The sequence below is a fragment of the Pelobates fuscus genome, chromosome 3, assembly GCF_036172605.1.
Source record: "Pelobates fuscus isolate aPelFus1 chromosome 3, aPelFus1.pri, whole genome shotgun sequence".
Taxonomy (NCBI): Eukaryota; Metazoa; Chordata; class Amphibia; order Anura; family Pelobatidae; genus Pelobates; species Pelobates fuscus.
In genome coordinates this window covers 392,772,845-392,785,344 of record NC_086319.1, presented here as the reverse complement: position 1 = coordinate 392,785,344, position 12,500 = coordinate 392,772,845, and the positions used below count along the sequence as shown (strand labels likewise).

The 12,500-nt window shown below is 39.2% G+C and overlaps 5 non-coding genes across 5 annotated transcripts; all 5 read right to left on the bottom strand.

Moving 5' to 3' along the window:
• Positions 1 to 856: 856 nt before the first annotated feature.
• Positions 857 to 928, bottom strand: TRNAE-UUC (transfer RNA glutamic acid (anticodon UUC)). Its single transcript has one exon. It is a non-coding gene; the product is annotated as a tRNA-Glu (tRNA).
• A 2,441-nt stretch (positions 929 to 3,369) lies between these two features.
• TRNAE-UUC (transfer RNA glutamic acid (anticodon UUC)) lies at positions 3,370 to 3,441 on the bottom strand. Its single transcript has one exon. It is a non-coding gene; the product is annotated as a tRNA-Glu (tRNA).
• Positions 3,442 to 7,136: 3,695 nt separating this feature from the next.
• Positions 7,137 to 7,208, bottom strand: TRNAE-UUC (transfer RNA glutamic acid (anticodon UUC)). Its single transcript has one exon. It is a non-coding gene; the product is annotated as a tRNA-Glu (tRNA).
• Positions 7,209 to 10,912: 3,704 nt separating this feature from the next.
• Positions 10,913 to 10,984, bottom strand: TRNAE-UUC (transfer RNA glutamic acid (anticodon UUC)). Its single transcript has one exon. It is a non-coding gene; the product is annotated as a tRNA-Glu (tRNA).
• Positions 10,985 to 12,173: 1,189 nt separating this feature from the next.
• TRNAE-UUC (transfer RNA glutamic acid (anticodon UUC)) lies at positions 12,174 to 12,245 on the bottom strand. The gene has a single exon. It is a non-coding gene; the product is annotated as a tRNA-Glu (tRNA).
• Positions 12,246 to 12,500: the final 255 nt, after the last annotated feature.

Here is a 12,500-nt window from a genome sequence, read left to right as displayed (position 1 = left end):
CTGCATTGATAGGCTGCTTTAGGTCAAGAAAAGAAAGCCACCAAGCATGATGTTCTACCACCTGAGTGAAAAATCAAGAAGAACCTTAAGCAATACGCCAAATGCAAGCCCTTGCCATGCCTGGTTAAATGGTAAATCGTTTAGCTTCTCTGGAGAATCTTTTGATTGACTGATTTTCCAATATAATGAAATCCTGGCATTTTTGGAGACCTTTTGGCACCTTTGCCGTCATGTTCCTTGTGTCCAAAAGATACTTGGGAGTAAAATCTGTCACCGAAAAGAAAGGTTTTGGCAACCTTGCGGAAGCTAAAAGTACCCGTTCTAAAGTGCTCTTGGAGGAAGTAAGTTTTTGCAAAGGTGGCGTGGCCTTCTTTGATATCAGCAATATGCCTTAAAAGGGTTTAAACGAGTAAAACTATTAGAGCGTCAGTGTCTTGATGTTAATGCAAGGTGCATTGAATCTAATTTTTTGACATGTTTGCAAGGCATGACTTCATTGGAAGGTCCTGGATTGGTAAAAAACTAATCTATCTGCATATAATCCTCAAGGGACGCTTTCTTGTGCTTTAGGCAGAAGCGACAATTTCCATTTCAAGCAAAAGTCATTTTTTCCCTGCCAAATAATAACATTTTGTTTATTGAATGTTGATGTGTTCTTTAGAAAAGTCCTGTTCTGTGCACATAAAATGTTACGTGTAGAAAATTCTCTCATCCAGGATGTATTGGAATACGATGTTTATTTCTATAATCTGACTAGGAGCAATCTTCAACCCAGTGCGGATAGAATAGTAAACCGGAGACATTAACTTATATGGGTGAGATTAAAATGTGATTAAAGATGAAAAGCTAAGGACAATTCCCATACCGGGAGTCGAACCCGGGCCGCCTGGGTGAAAACCAGGAATCCTAACCGCTAGACCATATGGGAAGCTCTGTCACCTTTTCTCTAGAGTGGGTAACACAAGACAACCAAAAGTTCTTGGCATTTTGAAAGGTTTCCTAAAATGATTTGTTTTCACCTCTATGTCTGAAAAAACAGGAATCCTAAATGCCAGACCAAGTGAAAAGCTTAACTTATTTTGACACGGATCGGTTGACATAAGGAGAAGGTTGCCTGAAGATTATGCAAGAAAAGGAAGCTCTTGCAAAAAGGCATTATCCTCTTTGGAGCGGGGTTAAACATTGAGCTATGTTTGGGAGCTCACAAACTCCACACTTCGCAAGATTCTTCATACATCTTCTGGAATAAATATATCACAGCACTGCATTGATAGGCTGCTTTAGGTCAAGAAAAGAAAGCCACCAAGCATTATGTTCTACCACCTGAGTGAAAAATCAAGAAGAACCTTAAGCAATACGCCAAATGCAAACCCTTGCCATGCCTGGTTAAATGGTAAATCGTTTAGCTTCTCTGGAGAATCTTTTGATTGACTGATTTTCCCATATAATGAAATGCTGGCATTTTTGGAGACCTTTTGGCACCTTTGCCGTCATGTTCCTTGTGTCCAAAAGATACTTGGGAGTAAAATCTATCACCGAAAAGAAAGGTTTTGGCAACCTTGTGGAAGCTAAAAGCACCCGTTCTAAAGTGCTCTTGGAGGAAGTAAGTTTTTGCAAAGGTGGCGTGGCCTTCTTTGATATCAGCAATATGCCTTAAAAGGGTTTAAACGAGTAAAACTATTAGAGCGTCAGTGTCTTGATGTTAATGCAAGGTGCATTGAATCTAATTTTTTGACATGTTTGCAAGACATGACTTCATTGGAAGGTCCTGGATTGGTAAAAAACTAATCTATCTGCATATAATCCTCAAGGGACGCTTTCTTGTGCTTTAGGCAGAAGCGACAATTTCCATTTCAAGCAAAAGTCATTTTTTCCCTGCCAAATAATAAAAAAATTTCATTGAATGTTGATGTGTTCTTTAGAAAAGTCCTGTTCTGTGCACATAAAATGTAACGTGTAGTAAATTCTCTCATCCAGGATGTATTGGAATACGATGTTTATTTCTATAATCTGACTAGGAGCAATCTTCAATCCAGTGCGGATAGAATAGTAAACCGGAGACATTAACTTATATGGGTGAGATTAAAATGTGACTAAAGAAGAAAAGCTAAGGACAATTCCCATACCGGGAGTCGAACCCGGGCGAAAATCAGGAATCCTAACCGCTAGACCATATGGGAAGCTCTGTCACCTTTTCTCTAGAGTGGGTAACACAAGACAACCAAAAGTTCTTGGCATTTTGAAAGGTTTCCTAAAATGATTTGTTTTCACCTCTATGTCTGAAAAAACAGGAATCCTAAATGCCAGACCAAGAGAAAAGCTTAACTTATTTTGACACGGATCGGTTGACATAAGGAGAAGGTTGCCTGAAGATTATGCAAGAAAAGGAAGCTCTTGCAAAAAGGCATTATCCTCTTTGGAGCGGGGTTAAACATTGAGCTATGTTTGGGAGCTCACAAACTCCACACTTCGCAAGATTCTTCATACATCTTCTGGAATAAATATATCACAGCACTGCATTGATAGGCTGCTTTAGGTCAAGAAAAGAAAGCCACCAAGCATGATGTTCTACCACCTGAGTGAAAAATCAAGAAGAACCTTAAGCAATACGCCAAATGCAAGCCCTTGCCATGCCTGGTTAAATGGTAAATCGTTTAGCTTCTCTGGAGAATCTTTTGATTGACTGATTTTCCCATATAATGAAATCCTGGCATTTTTGGAGACCTTTTGGCACCTTTGCCGTAATGTTCCTTGTGTCCAAAAGATACTTGGGAGTAAAATCTGTCACCGAAAAGAAAGGTTTTGGCAACCTTGCGGAAGCTAAAAGTACCCGTTCTAAAGTGCTCTTGGAGGAAGTAAGTTTTTGCAAAGGTGGCGTGGCCTTCTTTGATATCAGCAATATGCCTTAAAAGGGTTTAAACGAGTAAAACTATTAGAGCGTCAGTGTCTTGATGTTAATGCAAGGTGCATTGAATCTAATTTTTTGACATGTTTGCAAGACATGACTTCATTGGAAGGTCCTGGATTGGTAAAAAACTAATCTATCTGCATATAATCCTCAAGGGACGCTTTCTTGTGCTTTAGGCAGAAGCGACAATTTCCATTTCAAGCAAAAGTCATTTTTTCCCTGCCAAATAATAAAAAAAATTTATTGAATGTTGATGTGTTCTTTAGAAAAGTCCTGTTCTGTGCACATAAAATGTTACGTGTAGTAAATTCTCTCATCCAGGATGTATTGGAATACGATGTTTATTTCTATAATCTGACTAGGAGCAATCTTCAATCCAGTGCGGATAGAATAGTAAACCGGAGACATTAACTTATATGGGTGAGATTAAAATGTGATTAAAGATGAAAAGCTAAGGACAATTCCCATACCGGGAGTCGAACCCGGGCCGCCTGGGTGAAAACCAGGAATCCTAACCGCTAGACCATATGGGAAGCTCTGTCACCTTTTCTCTAGAGTGGGTAACACAAGACAACCAAAAGTTCTTGGCATTTTGAAAGGTTTCCTAAAATGATTTGTTTTCACCTCTATGTCTGAAAAAACAGGAATCCTAAATGCCAGACCAAGTGAAAAGCTTAACTTATTTTGACACGGATCGGTTGACATAAGGAGAAGGTTGCCTGAAGATTATGCAAGAAAAGGAAGCTCTTGCAAAAAGGCATTATCCTCTTTGGAGCGGGGTTAAACATTGAGCTATGTTTGGGAGCTCACAAACTCCACACTTCGCAAGATTCTTCATACATCTTCTGGAATAAATATATCACAGCACTGCATTGATAGGCTGCTTTAGGTCAAGAAAAGAAAGCCACCAAGCATTATGTTCTACCACCTGAGTGAAAAATCAAGAAGAACCTTAAGCAATACGCCAAATGCAAACCCTTGCCATGCCTGGTTAAATGGTAAATCGTTTAGCTTCTCTGGAGAATCTTTTGATTGACTGATTTTCCCATATAATGAAATGCTGGCATTTTTGGAGACCTTTTGGCACCTTTGCCGTCATGTTCCTTGTGTCCAAAAGATACTTGGGAGTAAAATCTATCACCGAAAAGAAAGGTTTTGGCAACCTTGTGTAAGCTAAAAGCACCCGTTCTAAAGTGCTCTTGGAGGAAGTAAGTTTTTGCAAAGGTGGCGTGGCCTTCTTTGATATCAGCAATATGCCTTAAAAGGGTTTAAACGAGTAAAACTATTAGAGCGTCAGTGTCTTGATGTTAATGCAAGGTGCATTGAATCTAATTTTTTGACATGTTTGCAAGACATGACTTCATTGGAAGGTCCTGGATTGGTAAAAAACTAATCTATCTGCATATAATCCTCAAGGGACGCTTTCTTGTGCTTTAGGCAGAAGCGACAATTTCCATTTCAAGCAAAAGTCATTTTTTCCCTGCCAAATAATAAAAAAAATTCATTGAATGTTGATGTGTTCTTTAGAAAAGTCCTGTTCTGTGCACATAAAATGTTACGTGTAGTAAATTCTCTCATCCAGGATGTATTGGAATACGATGTTTATTTCTATAATCTGACTAGGAGCAATCTTCAATCCAGTGCGGATAGAATAGTAAACCGGAGACATTAACTTATATGGGTGAGATTAAAATGTGACTAAAGAAGAAAAGCTAAGGACAATTCCCATACCGGGAGTCGAACCCGGGCGAAAACCAGGAATCCTAACCACTAGACCATATGGGAAGCTCTGTCACCTTTTCTCTAGAGTGGGTAACACAAGACAGCCAAAAGTTCTTGGCATTTTGAAAGGTTTCCTAAAATGATTTGTTTTCACCTCTATGTCTGAAAAAACAGGAATCCTAAATGCCAGACCAAGTGAAAAGCTTAACTTATTTTGACACGGATCGGTTGACATAAGGAGAAGGTTGCCTGAAGATTATGCAAGAAAAGGAAGCTCTTGCAAAAAGGCATTATCCTCTTTGGAGCGGGGTTAAACATTGAGCTATGTTTGGGAGCTCACAAACTCCACACTTCGCAAGATTCTTCATACATCTTCTGGAATAAATATATCACAGCACTGCATTGATAGGCTGCTTTAGGTCAAGAAAAGAAAGCCACCAAGCATGATGTTCTACCACCTGAGTGAAAAATCAAGAAGAACCTTAAGCAATACGCCAAATGCAAGCCCTTGCCATGCCTGGTTAAATGGTAAATCGTTTAGCTTCTCTGGAGAATCTTTTGATTGACTGATTTTCCAATATAATGAAATCCTGGCATTTTTGGAGACCTTTTGGCACCTTTGCCGTCATGTTCCTTGTGTCCAAAAGATACTTGGGAGTAAAATCTGTCACCGAAAAGAAAGGTTTTGGCAACCTTGCGGAAGCTAAAAGTACCCGTTCTAAAGTGCTCTTGGAGGAAGTAAGTTTTTGCAAAGGTGGCGTGGCCTTCTTTGATATCAGCAATATGCCTTAAAAGGGTTTAAACGAGTAAAACTATTAGAGCGTCAGTGTCTTGATGTTAATGCAAGGTGCATTGAATCTAATTTTTTGACATGTTTGCAAGGCATGACTTCATTGGAAGGTCCTGGATTGGTAAAAAACTAATCTATCTGCATATAATCCTCAAGGGACGCTTTCTTGTGCTTTAGGCAGAAGCGACAATTTCCATTTCAAGCAAAAGTCATTTTTTCCCTGCCAAATAATAACATTTTGTTTATTGAATGTTGATGTGTTCTTTAGAAAAGTCCTGTTCTGTGCACATAAAATGTTACGTGTAGAAAATTCTCTCATCCAGGATGTATTGGAATACGATGTTTATTTCTATAATCTGACTAGGAGCAATCTTCAATCCAGTGCGGATAGAATAGTAAACCGGAGACATTAACTTATATGGGTGAGATTAAAATGTGACTAAAGAAGAAAAGCTAAGGACAATTCCCATACCGGGAGTCGAACCCGGGCGAAAACCAGGAATCCTAACCGCTAGACCATATGGGAAGCTCTGTCACCTTTTCTCTAGAGTGGGTAACACAAGACAGCCAAAAGTTCTTGGCATTTTGAAAGGTTTCCTAAAATGATTTGTTTTCACCTCTATGTCTGAAAAAACAGGAATCCTAAATGCCAGACCAAGTGAAAAGCTTAACTTATTTTGACACGGATCGGTTGACATAAGGAGAAGGTTGCCTGAAGATTATGCAAGAAAAGGAAGCTCTTGCAAAAAGGCATTATCCTCTTTGGAGCGGGGTTAAACATTGAGCTATGTTTGGGAGCTCACAAACTCCACACTTCGCAAGATTCTTCATACATCTTCTGGAATAAATATATCACAGCACTGCATTGATAGGCTGCTTTAGGTCAAGAAAAGAAAGCCACCAAGCATGATGTTCTACCACCTGAGTGAAAAATCAAGAAGAACCTTAAGCAATACGCCAAATGCAAGCCCTTGCCATGCCTGGTTAAATGGTAAATCGTTTAGCTTCTCTGGAGAATCTTTTGATTGACTGATTTTCCCATATAATGAAATCCTGGCATTTTTGGAGACCTTTTGGCACCTTTGCCGTCATGTTCCTTGTGTCCAAAAGATACTTGGGAGTAAAATCTGTCACCGAAAAGAAAGGTTTTGGCAACCTTGCGGAAGCTAAAAGTACCCGTTCTAAAGTGCTCTTGGAGGAAGTAAGTTTTTGCAAAGGTGGCGTGGCCTTCTTTGATATCAGCAATATGCCTTAAAAGGGTTTAAACGAGTAAAACTATTAGAGCGTCAGTGTCTTGATGTTAATGCAAGGTGCATTGAATCTAATTTTTTGACATGTTTGCAAGACATGACTTCATTGGAAGGTCCTGGATTGGTAAAAAACTAATCTATCTGCATATAATCCTCAAGGGACGCTTTCTTGTGCTTTAGGCAGAAGCGACAATTTCCATTTCAAGCTAAAGTCATTTTTTCCCTGCCAAATAATAACATTTTGTTTATTGAATGTTGATGTGTTCTTTAGAAAAGTCCTGTTCTGTGCACATAAAATGTTACGTGTAGTAAATTCTCTCATCCAGGATGTATTGGAATACGATGTTTATTTCTATAATCTGACTAGGAGCAATCTTCAATCCAGTGCGGATAGAATAGTAAACCGGAGACATTAATTTATATGGGTGAGATTAAAAGGTGATTAAAGAAGAAAAGCTAAGGACAATTCCCATACCGGGAGTCGAACCCGGGCCGCCTGGGTGAAAACCAGGAATCCTAACCGCTAGACCATATGGGAAGCTCTGTCACCTTTTCTCTAGAGTGGGTAACACAAGACAACCAAAAGTTCTTGGCATTTTGAAAGGTTTCCTAAAATGATTTGTTTTCACCTCTATGTCTGAAAAAACAGGAATCCTAAATGCCAGACCAAGTGAAAAGCTTAACTTATTTTGACACGGATCGGTTGACATAAGGAGAAGGTTGCCTGAAGATTATGCAAGAAAAGGAAGCTCTTGCAAAAAGGCATTATCCTCTTTGGAGCGGGGTTAAACATTGAGCTATGTTTGGGAGCTCACAAACTCCACACTTCGCAAGATTCTTCATACATCTTCTGGAATAAATATATCACAGCACTGCATTGATAGGCTGCTTTAGGTCAAGAAAAGAAAGCCACCAAGCATGATGTTCTACCACCTGAGTGAAAAATCAAGAAGAACCTTAAGCAATACGCCAAATGCAAGCCCTTGCCATGCCTGGTTAAATGGTAAATCGTTTAGCTTCTCTGGAGAATCTTTTGATTGACTGATTTTCCCATATAATGAAATCCTGGCATTTTTGGAGACCTTTTGGCACCTTTGCCGTCATGTTCCTTGTGTCCAAAAGATACTTGGGAGTAAAATCTGTCACCGAAAAGAAAGGTTTTGGCAACCTTGCGGAAGCTAAAAGTACCCGTTCTAAAGTGCTCTTGGAGGAAGTAAGTTTTTGCAAAGGTGGCGTGGCCTTCTTTGATATCAGCAATATGCCTTAAAAGGGTTTAAACGAGTAAAACTATTAGAGCGTCAGTGTCTTGATGTTAATGCAAGGTGCATTGAATCTAATTTTTTGACATGTTTGCAAGACATGACTTCATTGGAAGGTCCTGGATTGGTAAAAAACTAATCTATCTGCATATAATCCTCAAGGGACGCTTTCTTGTGCTTTAGGCAGAAGCGACAATTTCCATTTCAAGCAAAAGTCATTTTTTCCCTGCCAAATAATAAAAAATTTTTATTGAATGTTGATGTGTTCTTTAGAAAAGTCCTGTTCTGTGCACATAAAATGTTACGTGTAGTAAATTCTCTCATCCAGGATGTATTGGAATACGATGTTTATTTCTATAATCTGACTAGGAGCAATCTTCAATCCAGTGCGGATAGAATAGTAAACCGGAGACATTAACTTATATGGGTGAGATTAAAATGTGACTAAAGAAGAAAAGCTAAGGACAATTCCCATACCGGGAGTCGAACCCGGGCGAAAACCAGGAATCCTAACCGCTAGACCATATGGGAAGCTCTGTCACCTTTTCTCTAGAGTGGGTAACACAAGACAGCCAAAAGTTCTTGGCATTTTGAAAGGTTTCCTAAAATGATTTGTTTTCACCTCTATGTCTGAAAAAACAGGAATCCTAAATGCCAGACCAAGTGAAAAGCTTAACTTATTTTGACACGGATCGGTTGACATAAGGAGAAGGTTGCCTGAAGATTATGCAAGAAAAGGAAGCTCTTGCAAAAAGGCATTATCCTCTTTGGAGCGGGGTTAAACATTGAGCTATGTTTGGGAGCTCACAAACTCCACACTTCGCAAGATTCTTCATACATCTTCTGGAATAAATATATCACAGCACTGCATTGATAGGCTGCTTTAGGTCAAGAAAAGAAAGCCACCAAGCATGATGTTCTACCACCTGAGTGAAAAATCAAGAAGAACCTTAAGCAATACGCCAAATGCAAGCCCTTGCCATGCCTGGTTAAATGGTAAATCGTTTAGCTTCTCTGGAGAATCTTTTGATTGACTGATTTTCCCATATAATGAAATCCTGGCATTTTTGGAGACCTTTTGGCACCTTTGCCGTCATGTTCCTTGTGTCCAAAAGATACTTGGGAGTAAAATCTGTCACCGAAAAGAAAGGTTTTGGCAACCTTGCGGAAGCTAAAAGTACCCGTTCTAAAGTGCTCTTGGAGGAAGTAAGTTTTTGCAAAGGTGGCGTGGCCTTCTTTGATATCAGCAATATGCCTTAAAAGGGTTTAAACGAGTAAAACTATTAGAGCGTCAGTGTCTTGATGTTAATGCAAGGTGCATTGAATCTAATTTTTTTACATGTTTGCAAGACATGACTTCATTGGAAGGTCCTGGATTGGTAAAAAACGAATCTATCTGCATATAATCCTCAAGGGACGCTTTCTTGTGCTTTAGGCAGAAGCGACAATTTCCATTTCAAGCTAAAGTCATTTTTTCCCTGCCAAATAATAGCATTTTGTTTATTGAATGTTGATGTGTTCTTTAGAAAAGTCCTGTTCTGTGCACATAAAATGTTACGTGTAGTAAATTCTCTCATCCAGGATGTATTGGAATACGATGTTTATTTCTATAATCTGACTAGGAGCAATCTTCAATCCAGTGCGGATAGAATAGTAAACCAGAGACATTAACTTATATGGGTGAGATTAAAAGGTGATTAAAGAAGAAAAGCTAAGGACAATTCCCATACCGGGAGTCGAACACGGGCCGCCTGGGTGAAAACCAGGAATCCTAACCGCTAGACCATATGGGAAGCTCTGTCACCCTTTCTCTAGAGTGGGTAACACAAGACAACCAAAAGTTCTTGGCATTTTGAAAGGTTTCCTAAAATGATTTGTTTTCACCTCTATGTCTGAAAAAACAGGAATCCTAAATGCCAGACCAAGTGAAAAGCTTAACTTATTTTGACACGGATCGGTTGACATAAGGAGAAGGTTGCCTGAAGATTATGCAAGAAAAGGAAGCTCTTGCAAAAAGACATTATCCTCTTTGGAGCGGGGTTAAACATTGAGCTATGTTTGGGAGCTCACAAACTCCACACTTCGCAAGATTCTTCATACATCTTCTGGAATAAATATATCACAGCACTGCATTGATAGGCTGCTTTAGGTCAAGAAAAGAAAGCCACCAAGCATTATGTTCTACCACCTGAGTGAAAAATCAAGAAGCACCTTAAGCAATACGCCAAATGAAAACCCTTGCCATGCCTGGTTAAATGGTAAATCGTTTAGCTTCTCTGGAGAATCTTTTGATTGACTGATTTTCCCATATAATGAAATGCTGGCATTTTTGGAGACCTTTTGGCACCTTTGCCGTCATGTTCCTTGTGTCCAAAAGATACTTGGGAGTAAAATCTATCACCGAAAAGAAAGGTTTTGGCAACCTTGTGGAAGCTAAAAGCACCCGTTCTAAAGTGCTCTTGGAGGAAGTAAGTTTTTGCAAAGGTGGCGTGGCCTTCTTTGATATCAGCAATATGCCTTAAAAGGGTTTAAACGAGTAAAACTATTAGAGCGTCAGTGTCTTGATGTTAATGCAAGGTGCATTGAATCTAATTTTTTGACATGTTTGCAAGACATGACTTAATTGGAAGGTCCTGGATTGGTAAAAAACTAATCTATCTGCATATAATCCTCAAGGGACGCTTTCTTGTGCTTTAGGCAGAAGCGACAATTTCCATTTCAAGCAAAAGTCATTTTTTCCCTGCCAAATAATAACATTTTGTTTATTGAATGTTGATGTGTTCTTTAGAAAAGTCCTGTTCTGTGCACATAAAATGTTACGTGTAGTAAATTCTCTCATCCAGGATGTATTGGAATACGATGTTTATTTCTATAATCTGACTAGGAGCAATCTTCAATCCAGTGCGGATAGAATAGTAAACCGGAGACATTAACTTATATGGGTGAGATTAAAAGGTGATTAAAGAAGAAAAGCTAAGGACAATTCCCATACCGGGAGTCGAACCCGGGCCGCCTGGGTGAAAACCAGGAATCCTAACCGCTAGACCATATGGGAAGCTCTGTCACCTTTTCTCTAGAGTGGGTAACACAAGACAACCAAAAGTTCTTGGCATTTTGAAAGGTTTCCTAAAATGATTTGTTTTCACCTCTATGTCTGAAAAAACAGGAATCCTAAATGCCAGACCAAGTGAAAAGCTTAACTTATTTTGACACGGATCGGTTGACATAAGGAGAAGGTTGCCTGAAGATTATGCAAGAAAAGGAAGCTCTTGCAAAAAGGCATTATCCTCTTTGGAGCGGGGTTAAACATTGAGCTATGTTTGGGAGCTCACAAACTCCACACTTCGCAAGATTCTTCATACATCTTCTGGAATAAATATATCACAGCACTGCATTGATAGGCTGCTTTAGGTCAAGAAAAGAAAGCCACCAAGCATGATGTTCTACCACCTGAGTGAAAAATCAAGAAGAACCTTAAGCAATACGCCAAATGCAAGCCCTTGCCATGCCTGGTTAAATGGTAAATCGTTTAGCTTCTCTGGAGAATCTTTTGATTGACTGATTTTCCCATATAATGAAATCCTGGCATTTTTGGAGACCTTTTGGCACCTTTGCCTTAATGTTCCTTGTGTCCAAAAGATACTTGGGAGTAAAATCTGTCACCGAAAAGAAAGGTTTTGGCAACCTTGCGGAAGCTAAAAGTACCCGTTCTAAAGTGCTCTTGGAGGAAGTAAGTTTTTGCAAAGGTGGCGTGGCCTTCTTTGATATCAGCAATATGCCTTAAAAGGGTTTAAACGAGTAAAACTATTAGAGCGTCAGTGTCTTGATGTTAATGCAAGGTGCATTGAATCTAATTTTTTGACATGTTTGCAAGACATGACTTCATTGGAAGGTCCTGGATTGGTAAAAAACTAATCTATCTGCATATAATCCTCAAGGGACGCTTTCTTGTGCTTTAGGCAGAAGCGACAATTTCCATTTCAAGCAAAAGTCATTTTTTCCCTGCCAAATAATAAAAAAATTTTATTGAATGTTGATGTGTTCTTTAGAAAAGTCCTGTTCTGTGCACATAAAATGTTACGTGTAGTAAATTCTCTCATCCAGGATGTATTGGAATACGATGTTTATTTCTATAATCTGACTAGGAGCAATCTTCAATCCAGTGCGGATAGAATAGTAAACCGGAGACATTAACTTATATGGGTGAGATTAAAATGTGATTAAAGATGAAAAGCTAAGGACAATTCCCATACCGGGAGTCGAACCCGGGCCGCCTGGGTGAAAACCAGGAATCCTAACCGCTAGACCATATGGGAAGCTCTGTCACCTTTTCTCTAGAGTGGGTAACACAAGACAACCAAAAGTTCTTGGCATTTTGAAAGGTTTCCTAAAATGATTTGTTTTCACCTCTATGTCTGAAAAAACAGGAATCCTAAATGCCAGACCAAGTGAAAAGCTTAACTTATTTTGACACGGATCGGTTGACATAAGGAGAAGGTTGCCTGAAGATTATGCAAGAAAAGGAAGCTCTTGCAAAAAGGCATTATCCTCTTTGGAGCGGGGTTAAACAT